A 16,959-nucleotide genomic window follows, 5' to 3' on the forward strand; every position below is an offset into this window, starting at 1 on the left:
GATGGAGTGGTGCTGCAGCAAGCAGGGGAGCATCGCATGACTGTGGTCTTTCCCCTCCACTCTGCTCTCATGAGATCCCACCAAGAGAGCTCTGTCCACCTCTGGGGCCTCCAACATGACAAAGCCTTGGACCTGTTGGAGCGAGTCCAGAAAAGGGCCACAAAGATGGTCAGAGGGCTGGAGAACCTCACCCATGAAGACAGGCTGAGAGAGCTGGAGGTATTTTAGTCTGGAGAAAAGAAGGCTCCAGGGAGACCTTCTAGCCCTTTCTAGTACCTAAAGGGGACTACAGGAGAGCTGGAAAGGGACTTTAGACAATGTAGCGATAGGACAAGAGGAAAAGGCTTGAAACTGAAAGAGGGCAGGTTTAGATTAGAAATTAAGAAGAAATTCTTTACTGTGGGGGTGGTGAGTCACTGGAACAGGTTGCCCAAAGAAGTTGTGGATGCTCCACCCTTGAAAGTGTTCAAGGCCAGGTTGGATCGGGCTTTGAGCAAACTGGTCTAATGAAATGTGTCCCTGACCACAGTACAGGGATTGAAACTAGATGATCTCTGAGGTTCCAAACCATTATATCATTCTATGATTTTATTATTTGTATTTTAATCAATGCATTATCCCGCTAATCTTCGTGATATATCCTCTGCCTTCCTCAACATACATCCTGTCACCACAGCTTGTATTTTGCTTTGGCTCTTAAGTGTGTTGGGAGAAATGGGTGCAGATTTTGCTGCTCAGCATCTCCTTCTGAGGTGCATATTCCTTTATGCTACAGCAGCACGCTGTGCTGGCAGCAGAGCAGGCATCAGACTTTTTCTCCATCTTAGAGTGTTGATGCATCTCTTGGTCCTTTGGGATGGTCAAGATAGGAATGACCTGCTGCTGATAGGAATGGAAATAAGATCTATCCAAAACAACCGAGTGTAATCGCAGTCAGGAGGATTCAGGTGCTGTTTCAACAGTGATACCATCCCTGGGCTAGTGTTTTGATTTCCTGCATCGTATCTGAGGCATTTTAAATGATGGCCTAATTAAAAGACCGTGCAAGAACAGATTTCCTGAGAGAGTCTGGTATTGTTTGAGGTACTTCAGCTTCCTGGCCAGCACTGAGCATGACCTGCTAGGCACTGTGACTGTCCCAACGTGCTGTGCAGTCCTGTCCTTCTCACATGTTGTGCTGTGTATATACAGGAGTCTCCCTGGACATCTGCAAAGACAAGCAGTATGTTTAATTGCATTCAGCTGATGTCATGTAGCTACATCTGTTCATCCACCAGTCAACAGCTTAAGGAGGCCAAAGAATTCAAGTAACTTTCTTTGTCCCAATTTCCATTTCCATCTTTCAGAAAAACTGGCAAGAATTCCACCACTCCTTCTCCTTTGATTTTACAGCTGAAAGGATAAAGCTGCCTAACACAGGGGCCTGGTCACACAAGTCACATTCCTGTTCACAGGAGCAAAATGTGAGCCTTTACTTCTGAAGATGAGAAATAAAGCTCTGGACCTTGGTCCACCTCTCATACTGCATCACTCAAGGCTTGAATGCTCAGAGTGGTGGCTGGCAGTTTGCTTGTCATATTTGCAGTCTGAATTTCCAGATGCTGAGGTGCTGAGCACGTTAACTGTTGGGTGATATTATGTCTTCTGAGCAGCCGTGGTAGATGCAACTGGGGATGATTCACTCAGCACGGAGCTGTGTTTTGTAACATGAAAATTTTGGCAAAGGAACCACCGAAGAGGGGATCTTTGTTCTCTGCAGATTTTTCTTACATCATCACCAGTTTTCAGTTCTGGAGGCAAGGAGCCAGAGTGTCTCTGGCAGGCCAGCTCCAGGACCCCTCTGATGTCCAGCCCAAAAAGCCCTCCATAACAGATAAATCCCTTCTTGCGTTTAGTTTCTCCTTGCAAGTAGTGTCTCAAAAGAGTTTCAGGATGTTTAAGGATGCTTTGCTCATTGGTAAGATACTCCTTACATGCTGTAAATAAGCTTCTTTTTGGCAACCAGGACAAACAATCCAGAAGGAATGAGAAAAATAATCCAGTTCAAGAACCAGATATCATACTACATCTTCTGATCTTTATTACTGCAGCTGGAGCAATCTCCTTTGGTGGTCCCTCACCATTAAAAACGAAAATATAAACACAGATAATGAATGAGAATATGCTCTAAAAACCAGTGCTCTCAGATAGGCTTCTTTTTTTTTTTTCTTTTCTTAACTTTGAGTCTCACCTAACCACTGAAGACATTGAAGCTTGTGGAATTCACTTGGTAAAGCAGCTAGCAGCAGCACAGGCACACCTGGATCCTCCAGAAGCAGAGGTGTGTACCTGGCTCGGTGCTGCTACCCCAGCCTTTCACAGACACACGGTCACGGGGGCAGTCTGTGGAGCTGGGCAGAAGGATGCCCTGTGGCCAGCCAGGGTTGTGAACCTTACTATTGCTTTGCAGCAGTCCAGATACACCTGACTCCACACCAGCACCAACCCAGCCCTTCCCACACCTGTGTGTCCTGGTTGCCATGGAAAGGAAAACCAGGTGCAGAGACTAGATGGGAAGGACATGCTCCAGCAGGTCACCAGCACACATGACACACCCGAGTGTTGTGTCTGGTCATGCCACCTCCACCAACTTGTTAGTGCCAGGTACAATTCAAGATTGGCCATTTCCCAGTTCCTTTCCCTTCAAATTCCTAATGGCATTTAGTTACACCTGAGCTAGCTGGGCTACGTAAGTGAAGGTTGCCCTGGGAAACATAAGAGTGGATGGGCACATGGCCCAGCTGGGAATGGCATAGGAGAACCTGTTGTCCCATTCTCAGAGGAATGGGACATTCAAGCCAATGCCCAAAGACAAAGGAGCTGCTGCCCACCTGCAGAACCATCTCTCATTGTGGCATTTACTGTCAGGGCCATCACAGAGCAAGTAGCAGACCATGCTCTCTCAGGGAGAATCTTTCTTCATGCTTGCAAGGAGAAAGATGAGCTCAATGACTACTGACATGGTCTGTGGTGTCTCTTCCTATTTTCTGACCAGCTGTTCTAGAGTTTGCATGGTCTATCTTTCTGGAGGGATCCTGCAGACCTGACTCAAAAGCAGCAAAGCTCAGCAGCACAGGAGGACATGATACAGGCAGCCTGGCAATGGGGAGGAGAACATGTTCTTTGGGCTGTGCTATGGGAGGGAAAAATTGTGAAAATGCTGGACGTGCCTCAGACACCAATTCCAGTGATGCAATTTACACTTGCAAGAGTCAAAACATTCTTATTAGTGAAAAGTGTTATTGCTGTCTCCCCACATATTGTCTTGGAATTATCCAAGACCATGAAAAAAATCAGGCCCTCAAAGCCACCATCCACCACAAAGACATCCCTTGGCTTTAATCCAAGGCACTGCAAATGCTGTGGAGGTGGAGCTATTCCTAACCCATCATCAGTGGAGCTGACACCATGGTCACCAGCATGCTGAGGCAAAGACAGAGAGCATCTAAACAAGCCTTTCCCAACACCACTCCCCAAGTAAGGCCTCTTTCCCTGAATAAACCATCAGTAAGACCCTTTAAAAGCCACTGGATCTCCTGCTGAAAGTCCTCAGGCAACTGTATTCTTTTAAGACATCTTCTAAAGCAAGACTGCACACAGAGCTACCCACTCAACCAAGCCAGTAAGATCTATTCAGAGAAGCCCACTGAGAAAAGGAAGCTCCCAAGCCAAAATACCCCCTTTGGACACCTCTCCTGGTCTAGTGCACCTTGCTGTTTCTACCCCTACAGTCTGTACCTCATCTCAGGACAGGGGCCATGTGGGTAAGATGGTTTTGGAGACAATTTGACATGTTGACAGAAGATTTGTGCCTGATCAGAAGAGAAAGGACAATGATGGCAATCATTCCAACACGCCCTGAGCTACTTGGGCATCAACAATGCCCTGGCATCTGCCCATCTTCCTTGTCCCCCTCTCCACACAGACAAATGACAACTTTTTTGCCTTGAAAGTCCAATGAGCAGAGAATCTGATGGAAAATATTGAACTAAGCATGACTACGGCTGACTCAGCTGCATTTTTCATAGGGAACCAAGGTCACCTAGCAAAGAGAAATCAACAGTCAGGGCATGAATACCAGAGACTTTCTCAGAAAACTCCAAAAATCAAGGAACTTAGGAACCTCTATGAGGAATACTCTTTATAGTATATCTATACTATATATACTTCCAGGAATTGGGAGGAGCTATTGACTCCCTTGAAGGCAAAGAAGCCCTGCAGGGATACCTTGACAAATTAGAGAGCTGGTCAATCACCAACCATATGAAGTTTAACAAAGACAAGTGCCAGATTCTGCACCTAGGACAGGGCAAGCCTGGATGTATGGACAGACTGGGGAATGAGAGGCTGGAGAGCAGCACCTTGGAAAAGCACCTGGGGGTTCTGATCAGTGGCAAGTTGAATCTGAGTCAGCAGTGCCCTGACAGCCTCCCTGTCCTGGGAGGCATCAGGCACAGCATCGCCAGCCGGGCAAGGGAGGGGATTGTCCCGCTCTGCTCTGCACTTGGGCAGCCTCACCTCAAGTCCCATGTGCAGTTTTGGGGGCCACAATATAAAAAAGATATTAAGCTCTTAGAGAGGGTTCAAAGGAGGGCTACAAATGTGGTGAAGGGCCTTGAGAGGAAGCCGTATGAGGAGTGCCTGAGGTCACTGAGTCTGTTCAGCCTGAAGGAAACTTTGCAGTTACAACTTCCTTGTGAGGGGAAGAGGAGGGGCAGGCACTGATCTCTTCGCTTCTGTGACCAGTGAAAGGAACTAAGGGGATGGCAAGTAGCTGAGTCAGGAGAGGTTTAGTTTGGATATTAGGAGAAGGTTCTTCAACCAGAGGGTGGTTGGGCACTGGAACAGGCTCCCTAGGGAAGTGGTCACAGCACTAAGCCTGACAGCATTCAAGAAACATTTGGACAATGCTCTCAGGCACAGGATGTGACTCTTGGGGTGCAAGGCCAGGAGTTGGACTCAATGATCCTTATGGGTCCCTTCCAATTAAAGGTATTCTGTGATTCTATGATTCCATGAACAGAAAATCATGGCAAAATCTCCATTTTAGAAATTCATCTACTTTGAACTCCTGTACCAGAAAGGAGCCTCAAAAGCCACAAAGAACTATGCCTCTGTTGCTCAGACTGTGCCTCACAGGCAAGAACTTTCTTTGTGTTTCACATACAGTACATTTCAAGATGTTTGATTTCTGGCTTGCAGTGGGCATTATCATTGCCATTGCGTGGTACTATAATATACTTGCCTTCAGAGTGCCATCCTGATTCCTTTTTTCTTCGAGTACTTGAGTAACAAAAGGAAGAATAGGGAGAATTTGAGATTGCTGCTGAATGAGGTTAGTGCCCTAGAGATGAAGAAACAGAGAAGGTTGACTCAATGAATACCACCTGAGAATACCACTTAATGAATACTGCTGAGGCCAGCCCTCAGGAATCCCATACCCTGGAAACAAGGGAGAAGGAAAGACTTTCCCTTCATCAGAGAGGATCAGGTTAGAGATCAGTTAGGCAAACTTGACACCCACAAATCCATGAGTCCTGACAGGATGCACCCCAGCAAGTGCTGAGGGAGCTGGCAGATACTGCTAAGCTACTCTCTATCATCTGTAAAGGATCATGGAGAAGAGGGGAGATTCCTGGGTAATGGAGGAAAGACAATGTCACTCCAGTCTTCAAAAAGGGCAAGAATGCGGACCCAGGGAACTACAGGCCAGTCAGCCTCATCTTCATCTCCAGAAAGGTGATGGAAGAGTTCATCCTGGATGTCACCTCTAAGCATGTGGAAGAACGAAAAGGTTTTTAGGAGTAGTCAGTATGGATACACCAAGGGAAAATCACACTTCACCAATCTGATAGCCTTCTAGGATGGAATGACTGAATAAATAGATGAGGAGAGAGCAGTGCACATTGTCTACCATCACTTCAGCAAGGCTTTTGTCACTGTGTCCCATAATGTCCTCATAGGGAAACTCAGGAAGTGTAGGTTAAATGAGTGGACAGTGGGGTGGATTGAGAACTGCCTGAATGGCTTGGAGGCCTGTAGCTAATGATGTTCCCCAGGGGCCAATACTGGGTCCAGTCTAGTTCAGCTTATTCATCAATGGCCGGAAGGGACAGCCTGTGCCCTCAGGGAGTTTGCTGATGACACAAAGCTGCAGGAGTGACCGACACACCAGAAGGTTGTGCTGCCATCCAGTGAGGGCTGGACAAGCTGGTCGGCTGGGCAGAGAGGAACCTCATGAAGTTCATCAAGGGCAAATGCAGGGCCCTGCACCTGGGAAGGAATAACCTCGTACAGCAGCACAGGCTGGGGGCCAACCTGCTGGAAAGCAGCTCTGCAGAGAAGGACCTGGAGGTCCTGGTGAACAACAAGCTGTCCAAGCAGTGCCCTTTTGGCCAAGAAGGCCACTGGTACCCTGGGGTGCATTAGGAAGGGCACTGCAGCAGGTTGAGGGGGGTAATCCTGCCTTTCTATTCAGACTGCATTGGGAGTACTGTGTCCGGTTCTGGGTTTCCCAGTTCAAGAAAGAAAAGGAAATACTGGAGCGGGTCCAGTGGAGGGATATGAAGATGTTGAGGGGCTGGAGCATCTCTCTTATGAGGATGGACCAAGAGAGTTGGGTCTGCTCAGCCTTGACAAGAGATAACTGAGAGGGGACCTCAACAATGTATACCTGTATCTGAAGGGAGAGTGCCATGAGGATGGAGGCAGGATCTTCTCAGTGGTGCCGAGCAATGGGACAAGAGACAACAGGCAGAAACTGATACACAGAAAGCTCCACCTGAACATGAGGAAGAACTTCTTTACTTTGCAAGTGACCATGCACTGGAACACATTGTCTGGAGACGTCTCCTCATTGGAGATATTCAAGAGTCATCTGGATACAATCCTGAGTAATATGTTTCAGGTGAGCCTGCTTTAGCAGGGGGGTTGGATGGGATGATCTCCAGAGGTCTCTTCCAACCCCATCTATTCTGTGATTCTGTGATTTATTAGTGTTGGATTTTATACTTCACATCCAGTAATTAAAGACAGCAGCAGAAAAATAAAATACTTTAACCATAATAAGTAAGAGAGTTAAGTATTTTCAGTAATGTATAGCAATATGAAAAAACTTGGAGAAATAGATAGATAGATAGATATACACACATATGCAGGCACATACACATTCTCATATTTATTTAATTTTTTTTACATTTTTATGTGTTTATATATTTATGTACATGACCACAGATCTTAATTTGCAAAGTCAATGAATATATATTTAGCAATAAGTGTCAAACCTCTCAAAACTAATGTCTTGTATAACCCTATTCCATTAATATCTCAGTAATGGATTTAAAAAAAGAATATATTCAGGACTAACTCTGCTTCATCATGAAATTGTAATGTAGATCTGAAGTATAAGAAAGTGAAACTTGTTCCCTAAGTGATGTATCAAAATTCCTACCTGCTCTGATGAGCATTCTTCAATAGGGGAGAATTCAAACCCAAACCCAAATACCTCTTGTCCTACATCTTGCTAAATTTTGCTTGACATTACTATTATGAGAAAATTTCTACTTCCAGTTTCATTGTGACTCCTCCTTTGGCCTGAGGTGACAGGTAAAACCTTTGACATGCTGTCTTTTTTAAGAAGTTGACAAGCTGTCTATTTTTCACACACAGGAAAACCATGTGGAAAAGATTTCAAAAATCTCTACTGACACCTATGAAATTAAGAACAGGTTTTTGGTCTGATGCTAGTATAATAAAATAAGGTTTCTTACCCTATGGTCTGCAGGCTGATGGGCTCCACAGATTCTTCTAAGAGACTACAGTATGTAAGAAAAACATCGAATCTGTAGTTAGCCAGATCAAATGTGCTGTTGGAGGGTCCACACCTTCAGAGGAAAGCAGAAAGCTATTAAAATGTTTAGGACTAAACTTACTCTCTCCCATCAAAGACAATGTTCCCAATTACAACTAATTTATCATCATGGAGGGCATCAGGAGAATTCCAATCTTTAAAGTAGAATGAAGTGATGAAAATGTAATACCCAAAAATAAAGATGAAATAAAATTAAATTGAAGACTCATGAGAAAATTGAAATTGATTTGAAGGCCAATATAATCTTCTTCAAATAGAAGATGATATCACATCTTCTTCTCATACACAAATGTATAAGAAGCGATCAAATTTTATTGCTTCAGAAAAGATGTGCCATAAGTGGAGGTGGTAACAGAACAGTCAGATTGTTCTGCTGCTCTGGGGACTTTTGTTCATGCACTGTGGAATTGACCAGCTGCCTCTAACAACTCTGGAAAAATATAAAATAAGATACAAATTGCACTGATGCTAGATTTTCAAAATCCAAACAGAATATTTAGAAAGTAAGTGTCCAAACCCAAGAAACATAGAAAAGCATGTTGATAATTATCTTAATTTCTATGGGAGGAGACAGGTAAAAAAGTAAGTCTGAGTAGGAAGAGAAGTGAGTATGAAGAGCATAACTCTTCATACATTAATTAATGTGCATGAATTTGTGGCTTGGTGTGGTCAGATGCTTTCCTGACCTGAATTAAGCAAGATTAATTAAAATTAGCCAGGTTATTTAGACCTTAATATTTCTGTATCGTACTGTGGTGTACAGTAAACCTATAAAGGATGGGTGTCAAGACAAAGTCAAAGTTTGAACCATGACTGTGTGGAAATCTGCAAGACACTGCCCTAAAAAGCAAGGATTTCCATTTCATAAACCATATTAGGATAGAAATCATAATAGTGCAAGGTTCAGAAATAGTGCATAGTGAGGATGTGCACTTAAAGCATCCCAAGTACCTTTGCCCGCGGTCAGCTATAAAACTCCAGTGCAGGAGATTCACCCTGAATAACCTTGGCTGGAGATGTGTGACCCAAGGTGGAGGGCTGTGAAGGAAGCCCCAGTACGTTTTAAGAAAACACTCCAGCACATTAAACATGGTGCTGTTTCTTAACATAGAATTCAGTGCAAAATAAGGCACCATTTCCCCCAGATCCTTGGTATAGGAAACCAGCACCAGTTCCTTGACATTTCCCCAGTGCACCTCATTGCAAGAACTGCTTCAGGTCAGCTCTCCCATGCCAGGTGGATTTTGCTCTGTCCTTGCAAAGGTTGACTCCTTTGCCCTTGATCTCTGCCCAGGCTGGCTGCCTGCAGCACAGCAGCAGTCACTCCACCAGCCAAGCATCCCCAGCTGGTGGACAGATACTGGGGCAGTGCTAATGTCAGCCAAGGTGTCCCCACTTGCTCTGTGAGTCATCCTGACAGGAGTTGCTCCCGTTGGCTTTAATGGCAGCTCAGGGTGATTAGCTCCATCCTTTTTTCTATCTTACAAATAACTACACTTGGGCAAGGCACATCCCATCTTAAATCTTCCAGTTCTCACTCATGAATACTGCAGGGACACAGCACTGGAAGAGATCTTCTGGGAAATGGTGCCTGTTGCTAGCAACAACATCACCATATGTCCATCTACACAAACTGATCAGAGTTGCCTAAAAAGCAGTTACACTACTTCCAAAAATATTTCTTTGTCACAGCTTTTCCAGGTGACAGTGCTTTGATGACAAGAAATAATTTTCCTGTTCCCACTCTCCTGTTTGACTCTCTCCTGTGTTTTGCATAGCTGTTCTTCTCCATCTAGAGGTAGTGTTGAGGGGATACATTTTTGGTTTAGTTTTTGCTAGCTTAAACAAGTCACGTACTCTTGGGACAGTGTTTCCATTCACCTTGATCATCCTGATCATCTCCACTTGAGGCTGAGTGCATCTTCCTGGATGTGGATGTTTAGAACTGTACACGTTGTTTCAGCTCAAGTGAAAGAAAAAGTAGCAATGGCCCATTTTCTTGCCTTGTCAATAAATGACTTGACTGGTAAATCTCCAAACCACAATGGATTTCTCATGGTTACATCATGTTCTTGGGGCTCATATTTGCCCTGTGGCTACCTAGCATACTTCTATACACCCCACAGGTTTATTCTCCATTGGAGGAAGGTCATTTTTCTGCTTTTTGTCATCAGTCTTTATGGCAATTCCTACACTGATGGATAAAGGTGAGACCAAGAAGCCCAGACCAGCTCACACCGACCCTGTCATGTAGAAGTGCATTGGATAGAACCAGCTGAAGTCCTCCAAAATGGAGTTAGGAGTGAAACAGGGTGCAGAGAAGCAGATAATCAGCCTCTGGGCTTGGCCTGGTTCTCTTCTATCTAGTGATGTGGAGACACTCAAAGAGTATGTGGTTTCATGTTTTGCACTACTAAAGTTGCTCCTGATTTCCATTTCCCACAGGCTTTTTAAGATGACGCAAGAGTTCTTTGCTTTAAATTCTCTATGATATACCAAAACTCAGTGCTAGTATTGTCAATAATAAGGTAAAAAAAGGGTGAGTTTCATGTCTGATTCTGGAGTGTCTGCAGTCCAAAGATCCTTCAAGCTTTAATCTCCTTCCCCCAGGACTACTTGCAGTGACCTTTCTTTAGAGAAGGATAAATGTCTGTTAGATTTTTGTTGGACTCATCTACCTGTATGTCTTTTGCTCCTTCTTAAGTAGCAGTACTAACTGCTGATCATTAAGTGCTCCCCCACTTGAGAGAGATACTGAAATGCTTTGCTTGCTGGTGACATCAGAACACGTGAATGTGGTCACACGAACTTAAGGAGCCCAAAATTGTTCCAGTAAGGGATAGGTTTATAAAATATTTGGCAGGGAACAGCCTTCTGGGAAGACCACATTGATTAACATGGTCAAGTGGGGACTTTCCCATCTGCTGTACCAGGATGCACACAAAAAAATGCAATGTGAAGAGAAGGAAGCAGAGGACAACAGAAGGCAGGAAAAACAGTGGTGAGGAGAAAGGGAAAGGAGAAAGGGAAATGGGAAAGAAAACAGAAATAGAAACTTGTTAGAGGGATAACTCATCATAGCATGAGTCATCTTAAGGTGCCAGACCTGGACTTTTGTCACAGGACAATTCTCTTTGGCTTTCCTTTTTTCTGTCAGATGAGAAATGGGTGTCAGTGTCTGAATGAATGGCTTGTCCCAGAAGAGGAAGTGTGAGGAGTCAGCCAGGCAGACCTGAGTTCCTTGCTGCTACTGCTGGGAGAGGGCCAGGCTCTGGCCTCAATGAGGAGGATCAGGTAAAGATGATGCTGATAAAATTAATACCTTTGGGAATAAGATCTTTGTACCAGAATGGTTGCTGAAAGAAGCTCCTTGGTCTAGGAGTATGGCTATAGTTGTGTTTTGGTGCTAACTTCTGGCATCATTCAAACATGTCACTTCTACAGCCACAGAAAACTGGAGTGGGGCACAGATCCAAGGAAAGGAAGAGGGAAGCAAAGGGAAGGAAAGCACACGTTGGTGTGGAAATGAGGACTAGGAGAGAAAGGAAAAACAGTGGGTGATACAGAAATGTATGAGCAAAAGAAAAGGGATAGAAGAGAGAGGGAAAAGCAGATAGAAAAAAAATCTTATTGCTGAAATCCAAAGAAGGAAAGCCATTCAGTGACAGAGAGGAAGATACATGCTGCTATTGGAGTAGCATGGAAAGCTTAATATACATCAGTCACACTATGATCTGTACATAAGCCCAATACAACTCAGCACTTACAGGCTGCATGTTAGAGAGATAGAGAGGGCAAAACGGCCTGAGACCCCAGTCTAAAAGGGTTTACTCACATGGGAGCAAAGAGGAAGAGAGTTTAAGCCTGTGGACACAATCCATGTTGCACCACTCAGTCTCAGAGTGAAAGAAGAGACCCTGGACTGTTCTCTTTACTGGTTCTGCCAGTGACATCAGGGGAAGGTTTGGGTTGAGGTACTGATTACAGTGGAGATGTCTAAAATAAGGAGAGGATGAAGCTGCCCTGGTGCTTTAGCCCGCTTTGCACTATCCCCTTTGCTCTTCTGCTGCAAGGAAACTCTGTTACTTCTTGATCATGTGACTTGGTACCACTCACTTCAATGTGTAGCCTTTTAATTCTCCCATTAATAAAATGCAACAAGTTACCACGAAAAACTGTATTATTTAAAACAGCAGCTGTAACTCTAATATCCCCATTCTTAAACTGCAAGTGAGGAGGTTTTTTCAGTGTTTGAAGAATTTCAGCTGGAAGTAGAGCCCTGAGAGTATGAATAATTTTGCCTTGTTGCACCAATGTATAAACTCTGTGTAATGCCGCAGAGGTCAATGATGCTTCAGATTCCTACAGGTGAAACTGATTATGAAATGAGAGCAGCCTTGCAGGGCTGTGAATAAAAATAAAGCAAATCCTGTTCCAACACATAGACTTTTAGATCAACTTCATGCTAATAATTGCTGCATGCAGCCTGGCGTTCCTAAACATGATTTTTCAATAAAACAATGCAAGTTTTTAAAATGCAGCCATCACATAGCAACAGACAGAGCAAGCTCATACAAGTAAATCCCTAGGTACAGATGACACCACCAAGCTCTTTAAGTGATAAACTTTCACCTATCTGAGCCATACAAAAGCCTATTTTCTTGCTAAAAATACACTGTACCAGCAAATTGCATACACTCAAGCGACACATTAAAATGCAGAGGGAGCTCTCTGGGATTTGAGGACAAATATAGTCCTGTGTCAGCGCTGACTGATTTAAGGCTGTTAAAGTGGCGCTCTTAAACAATTAAAGATATCCACCAGTCCTGTCAAGATGTTCTGCTGGGCTTTTCCATCTCCCACTATGCTAGAGCAGTTCCACAGTGATGGGATGATGGTGATGCACAGTGACATATGAGTGGAGGGCTGAGTTCTTACTTTTCCAGTCACCAGGACTCCAGATAAAGGACAAGAAGAGAGGGGCTTGCCAGCAATCAGACTCCTTGAGCAGCACAAAGTTTGGAAATGTCAATGTATCCAGAAAGATAAAAAACTGAAATTCACAGCAAAGACTCAAAGCTCAGCACTTTGAGAACATAGATCTTTCAGGATGACTATTGAGGATGAGCACTGTGTTCTCCTGGGACAGAGAATCAACATGTCTTGGCTTGGATTTATAGGCTCCTTCTTTCATAAAATTATCCCATATATGTTCTCAGTGAACAGGGACTGTATCCAAGCATACCTTGTAAAAATGGTCCTGCACAGGAGCAGCAAGGTGAGATGCTGCGATATTATCCAGCAAAAACATTCAGAACTGACCTTGGCAGTCTAATCCATGGCTGTCATGGATTTTGGACCCAAAATAGCTGGGTGAAGGTGCTGTGGGGATCCCGAAAATCCCAGATTTTCTTGTTACCTGCCTGCATTTCCAAAGAGATTAATTCCTTGAAGACTGTGAGACCAGAGACCTTGCTGGGCAAGAAGCCTTCCCAGCAACCGCTATCTGAGAGATGGGAGATTTTTATGTTCCGGCTTCATTTCTGGGGATCTCATGTCCAGTTGTGTATGGCCTTAGCCTTGCTTTATGTGGAAATGGAACAAAATCAGTCCTTCAGCGAAGTGTCTGCCAAAGGCACAAACAATGTGACCTCCTACTTACATGGCAACCCCCTAGCCTGACATGGTTTTCTTTTACTTCATACGCGTACATACATACATAGATAAAGAAATTGATTCTTCGTGCCCTGTCCCTAGACTTCCAGAGTTTGCAGCAGAGGTCCGCAGGACTCTGTCCACAAAGAGCAGCACAAGTCTCCAGAGCTCCCCATTGACAGCAGAAACAAGAACCTGACTGACTACTTGGAAATCCCCAACAAGCTGGGATGTGTCCATGACTGAGCTCCCTCAGCTGCTCTTTTGGGGCTATTCAGTTTTATCTCAAGCTCCTGAAACAACAGCAGCAGAATTGGACTGAATGTGGGGGTCAGGTACAAGAAGAAGGAGCTGCACAGGCCAGCAGACCCAGTTCTGAAGGTTGCTGCAATTAATAATAACCAGTTGTAAGGGTTGTGGCTTTATTACCTGTGACCTTGCCTGTGGGAAAAACTAGGGTTCACTGCATCAGCCATTGCCAGGTGCAGCTAATGTGAGAGCTGTTGACATTGTTCTGGAGGGAGAAAACATATTTTTCACTATATTAGTGGTGGATTTTTTAATAGCCCATTAGCTGGGAAAGCACCCAGGTGAATAAAGACTCTTCATTAGAAAATGAAGTGATCAGGAAGGAGAAATGCATTGTTACAGTCACTTCTAGGGTCATTTTCTTCTGGTGCTTTCAGCTGTATGCAAAGAAACTCTGCAAGGAAAATATACAGCTTAAATGTATAAGGCAATGAATTATTGATTATCACAGACAAGTCCCATTACCCACAGACTACAGCCTGGAGGGAGGAGGAGCAGAAGGAGCATGTTAGGAAATAGAGTTGAAGGAAATATCCTCAAATGATCATAGGTCACTCCTGTTACCTGCTCACAGTTAAAGATTTTGAAGATACTCATGGGTGCTCCTGAGCTGGAATGTCTTGTAAAAGATGATCCATGTCTGAGCCCATCTAATGGAGGATGCAAATGGATGAAGGAGGTATCTGAGCACCTGCTACAGCTGGTAACTACATCCCAGAAACTTCCAGAGCTGCCGAAAGCAGAGGACCCAGGAGATTAACTGATGGTGTTTCCCAGCAGCCCCTTTGGGGATAGGTTTTTTCTGCCCTGACTGTACCATCACCTCTGCTTCTCTCCAGGAGTTCAGCTCAGAAAGTCCTTGCTGTCATCTGTATTTTTACCTCTCTTCACTAAAAAAACAAAGTTAAATGACCATTTCATCAGCCTGTCATTTCCCTGCACTAACTTCTGAATGTGCAAGCCAGTTACGACCCTATTTGACAATGGAGGGGTGAAGGTTTTAACAAATAGGTCTTTATATTAAAGGTACGTATGTTTTATGATGACATTGGGGAGATGAGAGACACCCAGATTCACTGCTCTACAGAGTTAAAGGCTGCCATCACTTGTCCTTCCAGCTACACCATCGACATTCTCTTATAGTAAGGGATACAAAAGAGTGTGGGATTTGTGCACTGGCAACAGGAGCAGGGTACAGGAATCTGTAATTGCCATGGTAAAAAAACAGAGATTCAGTGTTTCTTCCTATTATAAAACATCTTGTTTTCCCACAGTACAAGGAAAAGTGACTTTCTGGTGAAGAACTAATAGGTGGAAAATCAGGATGTTTTTCTGCTTATTTGGAGATGCCACTGGATTTGTTAGGTGGAGGGAGCCTGGAAGGGTTTCTCCATAGAGATGGTGCAATAAGGTCTCAAATCATTCCCTCGCTCACACATGTACGCATTCATACATGCACATGCACAGAACTAAGGTATCATGAGTGGCAGTTCAAAATGTTTTTCTCATTTGTGGTGTCTGGTTGGAGTCAGACACATCTCCGTATATCTCACCCATTCAGCACCCCTCTGCATGTGCCAGCTTACAGACACCTGCCCTCCTACCAAGGACCAAAACCCAAGAACTCAAGAGAAAAATTTGTCTGTGATCTAAACAAAGGGAGTAATCAATATACCCAGCTAAGTTATCCCCCTATTATGAACAGGATACTTGATAATTTACTTATCATTAACTTGAAAAATGTCTACATGCTGAGGAACTTGCAGCTCCAGATCATACCACACCTGACAGATTAAGTGGCAACACAATTGAAAAGCTGCTGCAAGCCTTGCTTTTATATTGGAATTTCCTGGATGTTGAGTAAACTGTTATAAATGTCCGCACACAAATGCACACCACCTACTTACACCAGGAAAGTGCTTTGCCAGTCACAAGAGATGGAAAGAGCAGAGCACAGCAAACCACACCATGGGCATGGTTGAGCGCTGGGGCAGTAGACGGCCATTTCCCTGAACACCTACCATTCACATGGACTGAGATAAGGGAAGCCTGAGAAGCCTGGAAAAAGCTGTTGGGAAAAAGCTTTCTCACAAGTATTTGTTTAACTTCTTATTGCATAGCCATGTCCAAACTACCACACCTAGGAGAGGCATGAGACAAATCTGGTCTATCAAAGACTTTTCACTAGCAGGAGGGAAGTCTCTTAGGAATGAGTCCATTCCCAAGCAAGCCTGATGGTGCTCACCTTCTGGCCTTGGAGCTGTTGTTTGGGGCTGTCAGATCTCAGGGTGCAGGGAAACCCCTTTCTCAGCAGGTTCACACACACTCAGTGCTCTCCTACTGTCACACACAGCTGGGGTAGGATGCAGATCAGTCTCCGCGTCAGTGAGAAGTCTCAAGTTTCAACAGCGGTGATTCAAGGCTCAATTTAGCCACTCACATGCAGTGCCACTGAGTGATCCTTCAACATCATCACAGGGCCAAGAGACATGACAATGAGCCTTGGGGTACCCAAGGGTATCCCAGGGTATGACGGATGCTAACAGAGACTCCCCTCTCAAAACTGCTCAGCTCAGAGGCCCATTAGGCTCCTCTGGCTTTACCAACACAGACCTGGGTTTCAGTTGTCCAAACATCTCTACAAACATGGAGCCATTTGTGGTGTCAACCTGACGTTGATTTAAATGGTGCAGGATATCCTTCCTGTCTGGTGTATCAGGGCATGGACCTACTGTAATCACAGTGTCTTATCTGCCAGCTCTGAGAAGGTGTCATGGGACCACAGGGCATCTCAGAGGGCATGAGGTGATGAGATGCACATGGCTGGAGCTGGCAGCATAGACACCCAGGTGGAGGAACCTAAGCTGGACCTGGATACCACCCCAAATATCTAAATCACAAAGAAATTTGCAACTGCACGTTTTTCCCTGGGTTTTCAGTACTGTTTGATCAATATCAGCAAAGCCTCAAATCAACCCACAAAACACTCACTCAAGCACTTTTATTTGTCTCCTTCCCAAATTGAAATCCACCAAATCAGATTGGTAAATTGAGCTATTACCTCGTAAGACAAAGACTGAACAGAG

This window comes from Corvus kubaryi, unplaced genomic scaffold, assembly GCF_017639235.1.
Source record: "Corvus kubaryi isolate FWS band 111438036 unplaced genomic scaffold, C.kubaryi_AGA036_p1.0 split1-65, whole genome shotgun sequence".
Lineage (NCBI taxonomy): Eukaryota > Metazoa > Chordata > Aves > Passeriformes > Corvidae > Corvus > Corvus kubaryi.